This window comes from Poecilia latipinna, unplaced genomic scaffold (assembly GCF_001443285.1).
Source record: "Poecilia latipinna isolate Pla-1442-1.1 unplaced genomic scaffold, P_latipinna-1.0 Scaffold1517, whole genome shotgun sequence".
Taxonomy (NCBI): domain Eukaryota; kingdom Metazoa; phylum Chordata; class Actinopteri; order Cyprinodontiformes; family Poeciliidae; genus Poecilia; species Poecilia latipinna.
In genome coordinates this window covers 61,423-76,447 of record NW_015114133.1, presented here as the reverse complement: position 1 = coordinate 76,447, position 15,025 = coordinate 61,423, and the positions used below count along the sequence as shown (strand labels likewise).

Genomic DNA, 15,025 nt, shown 5'->3' with positions numbered 1-15,025 from the left:
TTATAAGCCTGGCGGCCCACCAGGCTTTACTTGTGCCCACACCAGGCTTAGCATTGTTAATTTATCTTTGTTTTTATTTTTAATTATTGCCTTTTTCTAAGGCTTTATAAGTGATGTTTAGGTATTAATATCCAGTCGTCCAAAAATGCATAACTATCAAGTTATATTTTCAAATTTCCTGTCAACTTTAAACATTTTTTAACCCAAAAACATGGCGGCCGGCTGAATGAATGTCAAATCCATTGACAGACTCACGTTAGTACCATTATATTACTTAAATATGATCTCAAATCGAATCGAAAGTGATTTCGATTCAAAGTGTAGAAGAAGAAAGAGGTGAAGGAGGATGGTAAAAGTAAAACTAGCTGATTTTCCTTTTCCTTACCTTCTTTTTCTTCTTCTACTATTAGGATGAATCCTGTGCTGCTGTCGCTGCTCTCTGATTCACAGCTTGACAGCTTGGTTCAGTTATCACACTGAGCTGGAAGCAAAGACAACTTTTATGCTTGTATCTTTCTCGCTTCATATCAGATAATTGCATTTCGTCGTCTTGGTTTGATTCAATCTGCACTTATCTGCTGAAACTCACCAGTTGAACTACAAATAAGTGATAAACTCACACACAGTCGCAGTTTAATGTAAATTAAACCTGTGGGGGGCTTTGAATTTCAAAACTGAGTTCAGATTTAGCTCACTGTTAAACATAAATATTTCATTTTAGGATATATTTGATATATTTTTCTTGGTGTTGCCATTTCAGTTGCTGTGTTTTTATGCTTCTGGAAGCGTCCACAGAGATTTCTATTAAACCTTCTGGGGTTTAGCTAAAGTTTTCTAGAAGTTTTTCAACTTTTCAAACTCAAAAATGTTATTTTTTGCTTTTGACTTTCTGAGATAAATATCAAAATTTCTGTTATCTAGAAAAAATTTAACTTTTCAAACTCAGAAGTTCTATATTTTTTCTATAAACTTTTTGAGATGAATCTCAAAACTTCAGTTTTTTTCTGGAAAAATTTCTACTTTTCAAACTAATTTTTATTTTTGTGTTAAATTTCTTATATTAATCTCAAAATGTCAGCTAATTTTCATTTTTTTTCTAGACCATTTCTGAAGTAATTTTCTCTTTTTTGTCTAGAAAGTTTAAAATTTTTCAATTTCTGAATTCTTTTCTAGAAAATGTCTGAGTTTTTTGTCTACAGTGACCCTAACACACTAATATACCTTTGTAATATGCAGAGACAGACACAAAAAATAAAAAAGTGGAATAAGTAGGTACGTAAATCCTAAAAAAACATTTAACAATGGAAATAAACAGGTTATGCAAGTATTTGTCTTAAAAAAACTTTTCAATGCTTTTTATTGTCTTCTTTTTTCCATTTAATGACTTTAATGACCCAAGAAAATCCTGGTAAAGTCTATTTCAGATTTTGAGACGCTAACTAAAAACACCTTGTTGCCACGGTTACACATCATAGCAAATGTCTGAAAACAAAATAGTAAGAGAAAAATCCTTTCTGCTGCATCGCATCCAAAACCAAAAGAGAAATCATGTCCAAATATGAAACGCCTCAGCCATTACACCGGTTTAGTTTATCCATCAGAAGTCGATAACAAAAAAGCAGCTCTGCAATCTGGTATCAGTACTTTGATTTATTTCTTCTGTTTTTCTTTGTTGATGCATTAAGAAAGTTTTTTTCTTGTTCTTTACAAAAACTTTGGACAGAAAAGAAAAAAATAAATAACATATTTGATAAAATTACAATACTTTCTGGAAAGAAAGAGCAAGTCTCAGAATCAGATTATTCCAAGCAAAGATCATTATGCATAAGCCTGGCAGTAGCAAAGCAGAAAGTAGCACGTCCAATAAATATGTAAGATACAGTCGGGATGAAGAAAGAAGGCATAAATCTCCCAAGACCTGCATACCAATAGGTTGGGAATGGGAAATAAATATGATTTATGAGAAGCCGATGGAAAAAAAAAAAAAAAAAAAAAAAACGACAAGAGAAGCAGCTTTTATTGAAAAACTGACCAAAACTTTTCAAACAGCAAGACACAAAACTAAACGCTTTCAAAGTTTAATTTGTTTTTTTCAGTTCTTCTTTGCCTCAAACTTCACAATAGACTTACTTTTTGATCAGATAGATAACTAAATGTAACATTTATTTTCTTTCACTAGGAGCCAGTAAGTTGGTTAATAAGCATTAAAACAACCCATAAGCCACTGAACTTCAGCTAGAGGTAGAATACAAAACATGTTTATTAAACTTTTGGCACAAAATTATTCTTAAATAATGAGATTTTAGTCTGGTCTGTTTTGCCTCTTTTGAGCTGTTTTAGAGCGTCTTGTCTCTTTAAATCCATATAAACTGCAGCTGGCCACGCCCCCCAACTTGATATTTACACTTCCACGTAAAAATGGTTTGAAACAGTCGCAATTATACAACCGTACATCTTTAGAAAGCAGAAGTGGAGCCTCGTGCACACCGAACAAGAATGCAGCAGGTGGTTTCTGGCCGCTAAGTCAACAATAAAATAGTTGTCTTTTCCAGCAGCCATTGTACAGCGCACACAGCAGTAAAACCAGCCAACCAAACATGCTGGAGCTCTTCTTGTGTTGCCTGGTAACGGGCGGAACTCTGCTGGGGTTGCTAGGTAATGGGTGGAACTCTGCTGGGGTTGCTAGGTGACGGGCGGAACTTGGTGATTTGTGATATTGCATTCCGGAGGTTTTTGAAATGGATCATTTTCCAGACATAAAAAAAAACATTAACTTATTATCAAAAACTGACTATGTGGTTTATTTTTTAAGTAGTTGTACTGTTTTTAGAAGCAGTAGAAACCCAAGTAGAAGTACAAAGAACGTTCAAAATGTGAATTTTGCACAATTCTTCCCCTTTAAATCCAATGGGTGTGTATGAAAAACTCATTTTCCAATCGGTCTGATCCATCAGAATTCAGACGATGCCACTTCCCCATTGGTATTCTTCATTATCGAGCCCCTTTATTAATTAGTGTACATCACATTAACAGTTTTATTAATCCACCCTACGGATCTTTGTGAAAGTTGGCCTCTTTTGAAAGTGTGTGTGATAGCGGAATAAACCTGAAGGCATACAAATGAGTGGGAACAGATTGGCCCTTAATTAAACGGCCTCAAGCAGCACCAGCTAATTTCACACGAACACTTCCACACTAGAAATCATGCTTCGCAATCAATAAGGTTGTCATGGCGGCCCCTGTTCCCAGCTGGGACTGGGAATACCAAGCAGGCAAACTGTTGTACGTCAGCACTGGTGGCAAATGGAGTGTAAACACACATTGATGCGCAGCAGAAACTCAGCTCCTTGCATGTAGGCTAATTTCTTTATTCACAGCTCGCTGAGTGAATCTTTTGGTTTCTGTATTTTTTATTTTTTTGTCTTGGGCCCCAGTAGGAAAACATGGTGGTGGGTCAGCACAAACTGCAAAATTGAATCCCATTAAACACCAAACAGACAGAAATCAGTTTAATTTAGCATCAAACTTGTTGCACTTTTTGATTAAGCTTTATTCAGTGACATAATCTGTTTTATTTATTGTTTTTGGTTGTTTTTGTTTTATTTTGGACAAAATAAATTCCAGTTTACTGGTCTTTGAGGTCAAACTTGCATTATTATCAATTTATGGCTTGAAAATGGTCACAAAACAACAACATTGTCATTTATTGCATTAATTTCGTTTGGCTACATTTTTATATTCAAGGCAGTTAGGCTGGATTTTAAAGCAAGGATTGGTCCACTGTAACAGATTTGTTCTTCTTAAATGTTTCAGATTATCAAATAAGTTTCATTAAAACACAAATATAACTTGAGTGAATACAAAAAGCAGTTTTGAAATAATTTCTAAAATTCCTCCATGTGAAAGACTAAATGGTAGTTAAAGTATAATTATAGTTACTGTTGTCACACATCCATTTACCTCTTGAATAAAATAATTTGCAAACTGTATTTGCCAGTCATCTTTGTTTGGTATTCGGATTTTACTGAAGCAAGACGACGTTTTGGGGTCGTAGATGGAAAAAACAGAAAATTTCTACAAAAAAAACTTTGAAATAAATTTATGAAATTTTCTAGAAAATCAAGGAAGTTTCTGAGCCTGAAAAGTTGTAACTTTACTAGGAAAACCTAAAAAATGATGGATTACTTTTAGAAATTTTTGTTTAAAAAAAACTTGGAAATTTTAGTTTCAAATGAATGTTGATAATATTTTGATCTGTCAGATTGTGTAATTTTATCAGTTACTCAGTACTTTTTTGTTTTTACTAAATACATTTTATTCGAGTAATTTCTTGGACAGATACTTTCTACATTTACTTGAGTAATTTTTTTTATTATTATTTTTAATAAGTTTAAAGTTTTAAATTGAAAGAAACTGATTTGGAAACTTTTTCTTTAGCCTCATTTTGTTCCTTTTTGTTTGAATTATTGTCATTTTGCTTCTTAAAATACCAAAATTTCCACTTAAATTTATATTTTGGTCCATCTGATTATGTTATTTTTAAATATTAGATGTTAATTTGATTAATTACTCAGCACTTGAGACTTTTTACCAAATACTTTTTCCTCTTATTTCTTGGACGGCTACTTTTTACTTTTACTTGAGTAAAAATATGTTAAAGTAGTGATAATTTTACTTATACTCATTTGCTACTCTCTTCTGTTTTATGCCTGTTTTACCACATTATTTTGCTCAGATCACATAAATTTGCAGCTACACACCAGACGACGCTTTGGCAGGCGGTTTTGTTTTTAAGAACAAATGAGGGAGGAAGAAATCAGAGGAGTTTGACCTGATAGGACCGGCTACATCAAGCAGCTGCTGCTGCAAAATAAGAGATTTTCTCAGTTGGAAATGAAGGAAATGCCACTGATCAGTTGTCAGTGTGGTCAGGAATATTTCACACTAAAGTATTGAGAAGGTGATGAGAAAATCATGACCAGATAGATTTATTGGAGTTTGGAAAATTCATTTATTGTATCCGTAACAAATAGGAAACCAATTTGTTTACGTTCTGCGTTTCTAAAAGAAAGAAAAAAGTGAAAATTCAGATTTTTTTGTTTGAGTATCAAAATGAAGGAGTTTTTCCTCCTCGGCTCTGTGTTGTCCAGAGTCCAGTCCTCATTTTGAGATGATCTGAAGGTCAGAGGGACTCTGACAGCAGAGAGGTGAAGTTGCTCTCTGATGTCCTCACCTGTCAGGTTGCTTCAGCAACGTCGGGCGGCTGACAGCCGGACTTCCAGACTGACCGGCAGCTGATGGCTTCTGTCAACAGACTGATTTAAAGGAGCTGGGGAGACGGGCTGCAGCAGAGAGCTGGAGAGGATGAGCGTTACACCTCACTGAGGACAGCTCTACACCAAGATGATGAAATCTTTAATATAGAATATCATGTAGTCTTAAAGGACTAGAGAAACTCATCCTTTTATCTTTAGTTGCATTGATTGCTGCGACAGTTTTGTCCTAAAAACCCCTCAAACCTCCCGCTGCAGCTGATCCAGAACGCTGCTGCTGGGTTCTGACTAAACCCTGGAAGATGGAGCATATCACCCAGAGTTTAAAATATTGCTGGTAGTTTACAAATCGGTGAAGCTGCTGGTGTCGTATCGACCCTCCACACCTCTCAGGTCTTCTTATTCTGGTTCTGCTCTGCATCCAGAACCAGAATCACAAGTAGAAGCCATGAATAAACTGGCAAAAACAACTTTGGAAAACATTTTCAGTCACTCTGTTCAACACTCCCATCCCTCTCGTCCGTCCTGGTCGATACCGGAACGATGCAGATATTAATATCAGAAATGTTTTTCTTCATATTTAAATATTCATCAAACTATGGGTGATTTTTCTGCAGTGCTTTAATTAGGACATTTCCACTGATGATCCAGAGCTTCTCATGCAGCTGGTCTGTAAGCAACATGTTTATTTCTCTGCACACTTCAGAGCCTGGCGGTGAAAACGAGCTGCAGCTCGGCGCCAACCTGTCCAGCTAATTGGCTCACTTCAGCGAACGCCTGTCCTCCGAACGCCTGATTATTAGGTTCTAATCGAGGCCAAACCGATCCACTTCCTTTGTCTCTGCTAGTTTGTCTCCTTTAGCTGTTTGTGTCAGTCGTCTGGGCAACAAGCTGAAGCAAACGTTCAGCTTTTTCTACAAAAAAAAAAAAAAAAACAGAAAAAAAAGATTTATTTTATTTTTAAGGAATCTGGAGTACTTTGGTTTATTAATAAGCCTTCTTTCTTTCAGTGCAAAAACAAAGTTGCTGTGAAAAATACTTAAAATTAATTTATTTTACGCAGGAATATGAATTAAATCAATTCTGATTGATTCTTAAACTGTTTAAACAAACCAACAATCAGAAAACGTTCTAGTTGAAAACAAGTAAGTAAAACACAGAAATGAGAAACGATCAAAAATCTTTAACCCATTTTTTCCTTCCACTCAACTTTCTTTCATTTACTTGAATGCATTCAGCTTATTTAGCACAGAGCCTCATTATTCCTGTCTTCTTGACTGTCAACTTTAGATTTTTTGTTTAAGTCGGGCGGTTAAGCTAAACTAGTAGCCTAATATTTTAATTTAAGTTACAGATTTTTTTTTTAATTACACATTCAATTTTGCTGGGATTATAATTAGATTTTTATGTTTAATCTGAAGAAAAGGCTAAGCTAAGAAATTTTTGATAAGCTTTCCAACTTTTCCTAAGGAATTTTTGCAAAAATATTCCAGCATGAAGTTAAAAACAGTGGAAATGTGTCATTTTGAGTTTTACTTTTCTGAAACTCCAACCTGTAAATGTTTTTGATTATTTGCATTTTCAAGCTGTGTGGCATCACAGTGGTGCACACTCGCTGCTGTGGAGTGGGAGGTGATGTTGACAGGCGGAGCCGTCACGGCGGAGATGCGCTTGCGCATTTCTGCGCAATTCCAAACGCGTCTCTACACCAGCCGGAGCGGCTTGGAGCTCCAAAGCTTCTCCAAACTGCGCGCACGGAGCGGAATTTCTAACCCGGAGAAGTGAACATATCCACGGATTTTACTCCTGTTTAACCAGATCTCAAAGCTGGACTTCATCTTAGCGCACAGGAGGATCAATCAGCGATCAATCAGCGCTGCTCACCTGGTAATTATCACTCAAACTCCGCACCGCTCTCTGCTCCAACTTCATCTTTCTCCAGCTCTTCGCTCTTTGCTGTTTTGTTTTTTTGCAGAACTTCCCAGCATGAATCAAACCGCGGGAGCCACCAATGCGTACCGCAGATGCTCCAAAGGAGGGAAGGTGAGCGGAACTTTCTGTGACAAGTTTGGATCTGGTCTGAACGCGGCGCTAATTAACGCCCACGCCGCCGCAGCGTGTGGGGGGGAAAAATGGCGGAAGCTCAGAGTTGGGGCTTCACGCAGCTTTCGGCTCGGTTTGACATCTATAATTAATGCAGGCACGAAAAACTGAATTTGGAAACTTTTTACTGATGAAAACTGAACTTTTATATAAAACTTTTCTTGAAATTTTGTTGATTTTTAGCGATGGGGTTTGACAAAATGCGATGTCTGCCACCGGGTTTCTCAATTCTTTTTATATCATTTTGTAAATGTGACTCATCTGGTTAGTTTGGGCCATTTTTAACAGGAACGTGAAATGATCTAGTCCTGGTTATTTTTATCTTTTTATTTACTGTCTCTCGTCCAAACTCGTGTCTTTTTCCGGTTTTGTGACCTACATTACTTCTGCTGCTGAGGGGAGAGATGGAGGATGTGGGAGGACACAGAGGGGACAGCATGACAGTCTTTTCCTCAAAGAGGAACAGAACCAGGCTCTTCCTCTACAGATGTGCTTCTGTCAGCATCGGCGCAGATGACGAATGAATGCTTATCATGAGAATACATGACACCTGCAGGGAGCCTCTACTGCAGATCCCTGGCTGGTTGAAATATCGATTTGTGCTGCTGCAAGCATCTAGAGATGATGGAAGAGGTTCTGTTTAGAAACTCTGCTAAATGACTGGTTTGGATTGAAGTGATGCTGTTGAGGTGTTTAGTGTTCGCTTTAATGAAGACTCAGACTTGTTTGTCTTATCAACAGATTTATAGGGACTTTTGTTTAATGTTTTCTATAATTTCTGCTTTTTTATTGGGATATTCTTATGTTGGTTGTTTTTATAGGCAGTTAAATATTCCCAGGATTTCTTCCCATTTTCTCCAGGAGTGCTCCTATATTCCTGACATTGGGGGCTCAGCCCACTGCAGGCATTTATACCTGATTGGATAAGCTTTTTTTTTCTTTTTTTTTAAAGTTTTGTCTTATTTTTACATTTACAGCTCTGGAAAAAATTGAGACCATTAATCTGATCAGTTTCTCTGATTTGACTCTCGACTCAAACATATATCTATGAACATTGTTTTATTCTACTACTGACATGTTTCTGACATTTCAAGCAAAAATTTTGTATTAGCAGGAAATGAGAAAAAAGATGCATTTCTTTCAGACCTCAAATAAAGCGATGAAAACAAGTTTATGTTCATTTAGAAATGACAATATTAATGTTTTAGAAATCAGTATTTGGTGGAAAAACCAGGAGATTTTCAATGGGGCTCAGTGCAGTGGACTCCGTTTATGTTTTGTTGAAAATTTTAATTGTTCAAAATGAAAGCAGAAAAGAAATGACTTTAAAACGCAGGCTTCTCAGAGATGAATCACTGGGACACATGCATCATTGTTGTTCAGTATTGATGGATTTTCTGTTTAACACAACTCAAAATTATTTGAAGTATTTTCATACATTTCTTCCCTGTTGAGCAAATCTAAAATATTTGAAAGTTCAGCTCAGGAAGCTGAAATATGGATGCAATGCCACTTGATGCAGCCAATCAAGGAGCGACATTCATTTGTTTCACTTCCTGGGAGCAGACTGGATGATTTATGTAGGAGACGGTTTCTGTTCGTATTTATGCATATTAACCTTTTAAGTTTCAAATCTCCTCCTGGATATTGTTGCTTATTTTAATTGTATAAAGTTCTTTAAATGTCCCGTGAGTAAATATTTTTGACAAATTCTCCATAACTTTAACATTCAATATCTGGCAGTTATTTAGACATTTACTGTCTATAAACAGTGTTTCATCAGATTAAACTAAAGAAAAACATGCTCCCTGCAGCGGCGGGAGTGAAATTACTGTAATAACCTGATACTGGCTGGAAAGCACAACGTCTCCCCTTTCAAAAACTGTTAGAATGTTTCACATAACACAAAGTATCGCAGAGTTATGGTACTGCAAAGTTGGCTTGTAAAACTGTCATCAGTGACGCCCTCGGCCAATGAGGGTTGAGATATATTTGATGTTTGAACTAGTAAAGGGGCAATATTATGTTAATTTATAGCACAATAGAGTAACTAGGTTAACTTAGTTTGTTAATATATATATATATATATATATATATATATATATATATGACTTAAAAGAAATTTGACTTTAATTTCATGCCTTGAAATTGGCCCTCTGTCTCTTTAAAAATCTTTCTGAAGCTCCGCCTTCAGGAAGTCATCACAACATGGCTCCTCTGTTAACCCTTTAACAAAGTTTTTACTAAGAAGTAGCTCCTATAATGAGCTCAGCAGATGTGCAGTTCCACCAGGTGTTTGCTAATTGCTGCTGGCTAGTCTGAAGGAGCTGAATGAGGGTTAATCTGTGAGGCTGAAGCTCAGAAACTGCAGCTCAGAGGAGGAGCTGTGTCTAGAAGGCGGGGCTACGTCCACCCAGGCATTTTGCTCAGCTGAATGGTTGCCATGGGGCAACCATTAGCAGGTGCTAAGCCCAGTGCTAAGGGGCAGTCATCCAGCCGGCAGCCATGTTTTTGAGTTAAGAAATGTTTAAAGTTGACAGGAAAAAAAAAAAAAAAATCACTTAGTAGTTATTCCTAATTGGAAGGCTGGAAGATTAAAACCCAAACACCAACTACAAAGTCTTAAAAAAAAAGGCAATAATTAAAAATAAATAAACAATGCTAAGCCTGGTGGGGGCACAAGTAAAGCCTGGTGGCCCGCCAGGCTTATAAGGCACTGTGGAAACCCCTGATTTCCCAAACATGAAATGCAGAACCACAGCAACTCCCCAGGTGAGGGAATAACATTAAAACACGATGTAAAGCTCAAAAAAGTGAATTTTGCATAATACTAAAACTTTTAAATGATTTTAAAGAGGATCTCATGTATTTTCTTTTTGTTTGTTTTGGACCCTAATCCTCATAAATACCATAAGCTTTATTGACCAAAAGTGGTTCAGTTTATTATCTTAGTGCTTTTAAATTGATTTTATTGTAAAACTTAAAGCAATGTGATGCCATCTGCTGAATTCTTTCCTTTTTAGGACACCAATCACATAGAAAAGTTGTATTTCTATCACTAAGCTGCACATATTGGAGAAAATAGTAAAACTAACAATTTTTACTGTTTTTACCCCAAAAATATGGACATTTTTTGGGGGCTGAGGGTTAAAACATGATTTAAATTAAATTTCCTTTGGGATTAATTGGATATATGCACACTTATAAGTAAAACTCTGGTGTTTCAGCTTCAGTAAAATTAAATATTAACATCTTAAGCTATATTCTAATAATGAATTAATGTGTTTTAGGTATATTTCCTTACATTTAGAGTTTTGGGACATGTTTCTGAACATTTAGCTCGTTTTGTTGCTGCTGGTGTTTTTCCTCTGCTTTTGTTTTTATTCCCAGCAGGTTGACTTTATTATCCATGTAATATTTATGGTGTCCTTTCTCTCCCAGCTTGTTTCTAATTCCGGTTCGTTTCATCTCATCTTTCCCACCGACGACGTGTGAGGAAAAATAGACAAAGCGGCTCTCCAGACAGCAGTTTCTGTTCCAGCCACAATAATCCGCAGCATCAAACTCTTTTATTGTTTCTCCTTTTTTTTTTTTTGTAATTGTGCCCATTTTTAAAGCTTTGGAGAATGAGAACATCTCTCTTTTGATGAGCATTTGTTTTTGTCTTTGGGTTTGCAGTCGTGTTGAGACGCTGCGTTGTGAATTATTGGCTCGGCTCGGGTCTGTGTGTTGGACCGGATGAGCCTCCGACGGTCACGGCTGTCCGCTCCAGACGGCAGCCTGACAGGTTCATAAACACCTGAGAGGAAAAGAGAGCAACTGGGCTGCTTCTCTAGATTATTTTCGGATACTTGAGAAATCTATTTGACAGCGCGGAGAAATAAGACTTAGGTGAAGCTTTTGGAAGCAGCGTTGTTGCTGCTGTTGGATATTTGTAACGGAGAGCGCACTGGGACCAACCAGACAATAAACCAGAGCAAGAGTAGCAACATATTTTTATTCAAGTAGTTATCAAGAGTAAAAATATTTTGCAAAAAGTCGACTCAAGTGCTGAGTAACTGATCACAGTTCCATTTAAAATTTATAAAATATAAAGTTTTGGTATTTTAAGGATGAAAATGAGAGTAATTCATGTATAAGTAATGAAAATGACTAAATCTGTCAAAAGAAAATGTTTCCAAATGAGTTTCTTTCAATAAAAACTTGTGAAACTTTAAATCCAGAAACTTTACTCGAGTAAGAATAAAAAGTAGCCGTCCAAGAAATTACTTTAGAATTAAAAAAAGTCGACTCAAGTAACTGATCAAATTATCAATCATTTGATATTTAAAACTACAAAATAAGACAGACCAATTATAAAGTTATATAAATAATGTCAGTTTGGTCCTTAAAATACCAAAATCTTCACATAAGTAAAAAAAACAACAATCAGGCAAAATTATTTTTCTCCAAATCGGTTTTTTCAATTAAAAACTTGCCTATATTTAATAATTATTCACTTAGAACAAGATAATATATCTTATTCAAAAGGTACTTGTGAGCAAAAATTGTATTCAAGTAAGAGTAGGACTACTTCAACATACTTTTACACTCAAGTAAAAAGTAGCCATCCAAGAAATTACTTAAGAATAAAATAGTATTTGGTAAAAAATGTACTCAAGTACTGAGTAACTAATCAAATTATCAATCATTTAATATTTAAAAACTACATAATCGGATGGACTAAAATATAAAGTTACGTGGAAATTTTGTTATTTTAAGGATGAAAATGAAAATAATTTGTATAAGTTGCAAAAAAATAACAATCAAGCAAAATAAAATGTTTCCAAATCGGTTTTTATCTGTAAAAAACTTATTGATGAACTTTAATAAAAGCTGCGGGTGTTTGTCTGTCTGTCTGAATTTTGGTTAAAACATGTTTGTTCTTTCATTCAGTGGGTAAAAAATCCAGAAAATTTACTCAAGAAGAGAAGAAATACTTTATAATAAAATTACTAAAGTAGATGTAAGAGCACAGCATAGTAACATTTCTTCTAAAAGTAATTTTATTTTTCCAAAAGTTACTTAAGTAACTAACTAGTTACAACCCAACTCTACCTTAAGGTACAGATTCAGTTATCCTGACTTTCATTTTTACCTATTTTAATTTTGAATATTTCAAACATGATGGCAGTATAAATGTAATGTTCGAGTTCATATTTTCTGTCTTCAAGTTGTTCTGAGACAATTAATCAATTGGAATAATCAACTAAATTAATAATCGACTAATTGAGTGCAGACTTGGGGGGAAAAAGGGGAAATTTTCTGAGGGAAAAACGAAATAAGAGCCAAAACTGTACAATATTTATACACATTCTGCATTTAAGATAAAGTTCTTAAAATGGTTTAGTTTTAGATTCACTTATACTCAAATTAAACACCTTTTGCTATTTAATTAATTGCTTAATGCAAAAAACAAATTGTTGCATTTTACGTAATGTATAAATGTTTTATTTAAAAAATGAATTGAATGTATTTCTGATGTATAAAAGTCAATTTTATTTTATTTCCCCATCTGCTATATTTCAGTGTTTTTACTTTTATTTCTACTTTTAATAATTTAAATTGTTTTAAATTCAAATTTTATTCATCCTTTGCTCTGCACGTTTGTGGTGGCTGCTGCTCTTAAATGAGCTCTGCTCGGCAACGACCTTTTAAAACTTCAAGGTCTTTTTCACATTACATCCAGTTTCCAAACTTAAATGAGAAGAGATCCTGACTTATCAGCTTTTCATTAATACGATTCAATACGAGGAACGAATGGATGGAGGAAAGAAAATCCTTCATCCTGTCGATATATAATCCACTCTAATGTATTGAGATACTTTGGGTTTATACTTTTTAGATGGCTTCTTCTGTTAAACTCAGTATTGAGGCAGAGAAGTGGTGAAATATTTATGCTGAAAGTGAGAAAACAAATGAATAAAACAAGCCAATCTTCTCAGTTTTTGTCTGATTGTCAGGCGGGATGCGGCGGTAAAAGGTCGCCTGTTGAATCGTCTGATACGACGCCTTCCTGGGAGGATCTGCAGACGTTCCTGTGAGAATCGGCCCTTTTTGCAGCTGCTGATGTATAAACATGTTTTTCCTTCTCTCGCACAAAATGTACACAAACCAGGAGTTTGAGTCAGATCGTCTCCCTGCTGGCTGACCTGATGACTCACTGCAAACTCTGATGATTATGTTTTTCCTTACTGTAATTTCATGATCTTCCTGGTTGCCGTTATTACTCATAATTCATTTTCTGTTTCTAAACTATGCAGTTTAGAGTCTTGTATGATGGATTAAAGTGTGGATTCAATTAAATACATTTCATTATTATGAAATGTTGACATTATGTGACTGTTGACATTATGTGACTGGCATAATATGCCAGTGGAAGTCATAAAGTACGATCCCGTGCATTAAATTACACTTTAAGAGGTTTTAAAACAGTTAATTTGTGCTTGATTTGAGCTTGTTTACAAATTTGAACCAACAGTGCATTGCCATTTCAGGAAGTGGAAAAGTTTTAAAAAGCGATTTTAATTTTACTTAAAGAACAAAAAAAATCAACTATTTTACTGATTTTTAAATTAATACACCTGATATCCGCATGGACCAAAACCATTCATAAATAACTGTTTTAATAGTTTAAACACCAAATACACCATAATATGTGTTAATGCAAACAGAGGAAACATATTTTGCTCTACAGCAGAAGCTAACATCACTGGTCTATGGGTTCAACCAATCGGCGAAAAGGAAAAGGCACGAAGAAGGCGGGCTCTCCTCTGATAGGTGTATATGGGTGCGTTCACACTGCAGCCTGAAGTGACCCAATTCCGATTTTTTTGACGTAATGCGACCTGTGTCCGATCTTTTCATGGCAGTGTGAACAGCACAGGTCGGATTCTTTTTCGAATGTGACCCATATCCGATACGTATCCGATTCAAACGCGATCTAACGTCCAGGCCGCATTCATCCGAACTGAACGTCACCGTTTCTCAACAAATCTCACTATTCTGCGTCCTGATACGCACAAGCGGGAAGAAAAACAACAACCATGACGAACTATATGAGGATTAAGTTGTTAATATGCTGCTCCGGTTGGACAACTTCAAATATATAAGCTAAGCTCCACCGTTAGCCTCCATGTTTACTTCCGCAAACACTGAGCACTTCTTCTTTTTATGGCAGTTGGCAGAACACTGACACTATGGCGCCCTCTACTGCGCATGCGGGACACTTTCAGGTCGTTTGCCCCTTCACACTGCAGAACGCATACAGGTTGCATTTACTGGCAGTGTGAATAGCCCCAGCAAAAAATCTGAATTGGGTAACTTTGAGCTGCAGTGTGGACGCACCCTATGAGGTTTATGTAGGTTGCCCAGTCAGAGTTGACTCATGGTTGCTAAAAACGTTACAAGACCTGACCGACTTATGTAATGGGTGTAAAATATCAAATAAAATGTTGTGCTACACGACTGGCTTTATTTTCACTCTCAACTTTATGATACACAAAAGTTAAACGTGTGTCATAACACACGTTTAACTTACCATTAGCTGTTGAATGGATCGCCCATATTGTCTCCAAGTGTATTCTGGGTAAAGCTCGTCACCAGCTGTC

The 15,025-nt window shown here is 35.9% G+C and overlaps 1 long non-coding RNA gene across 4 annotated transcripts in view; it reads left to right on the top strand.

Moving 5' to 3' along the window:
* Nucleotides 1–13,749, top strand: part of LOC106963285 (uncharacterized) — a 52,108-nt gene extending 38,359 nt beyond the window's left edge. Inside the window, exons 2-5 of one of the 4 annotated variants that reach the window (XR_001428164.1) lie at nt 6,860–7,160; nt 7,249–7,316; nt 11,055–11,163; nt 13,361–13,749. This is a non-coding gene — a long non-coding RNA (uncharacterized LOC106963285). Of the gene's footprint in view, nt 1–6,859; nt 7,161–7,248; nt 7,317–11,054; nt 11,362–13,360 lie in introns of those variants that run through there. The other 3 variants (XR_001428162.1, XR_001428165.1, XR_001428163.1) reach the window with 3 other exon arrangements.
* The last annotated feature ends 1,276 nt before the right edge of the window (nt 13,750–15,025 follow it).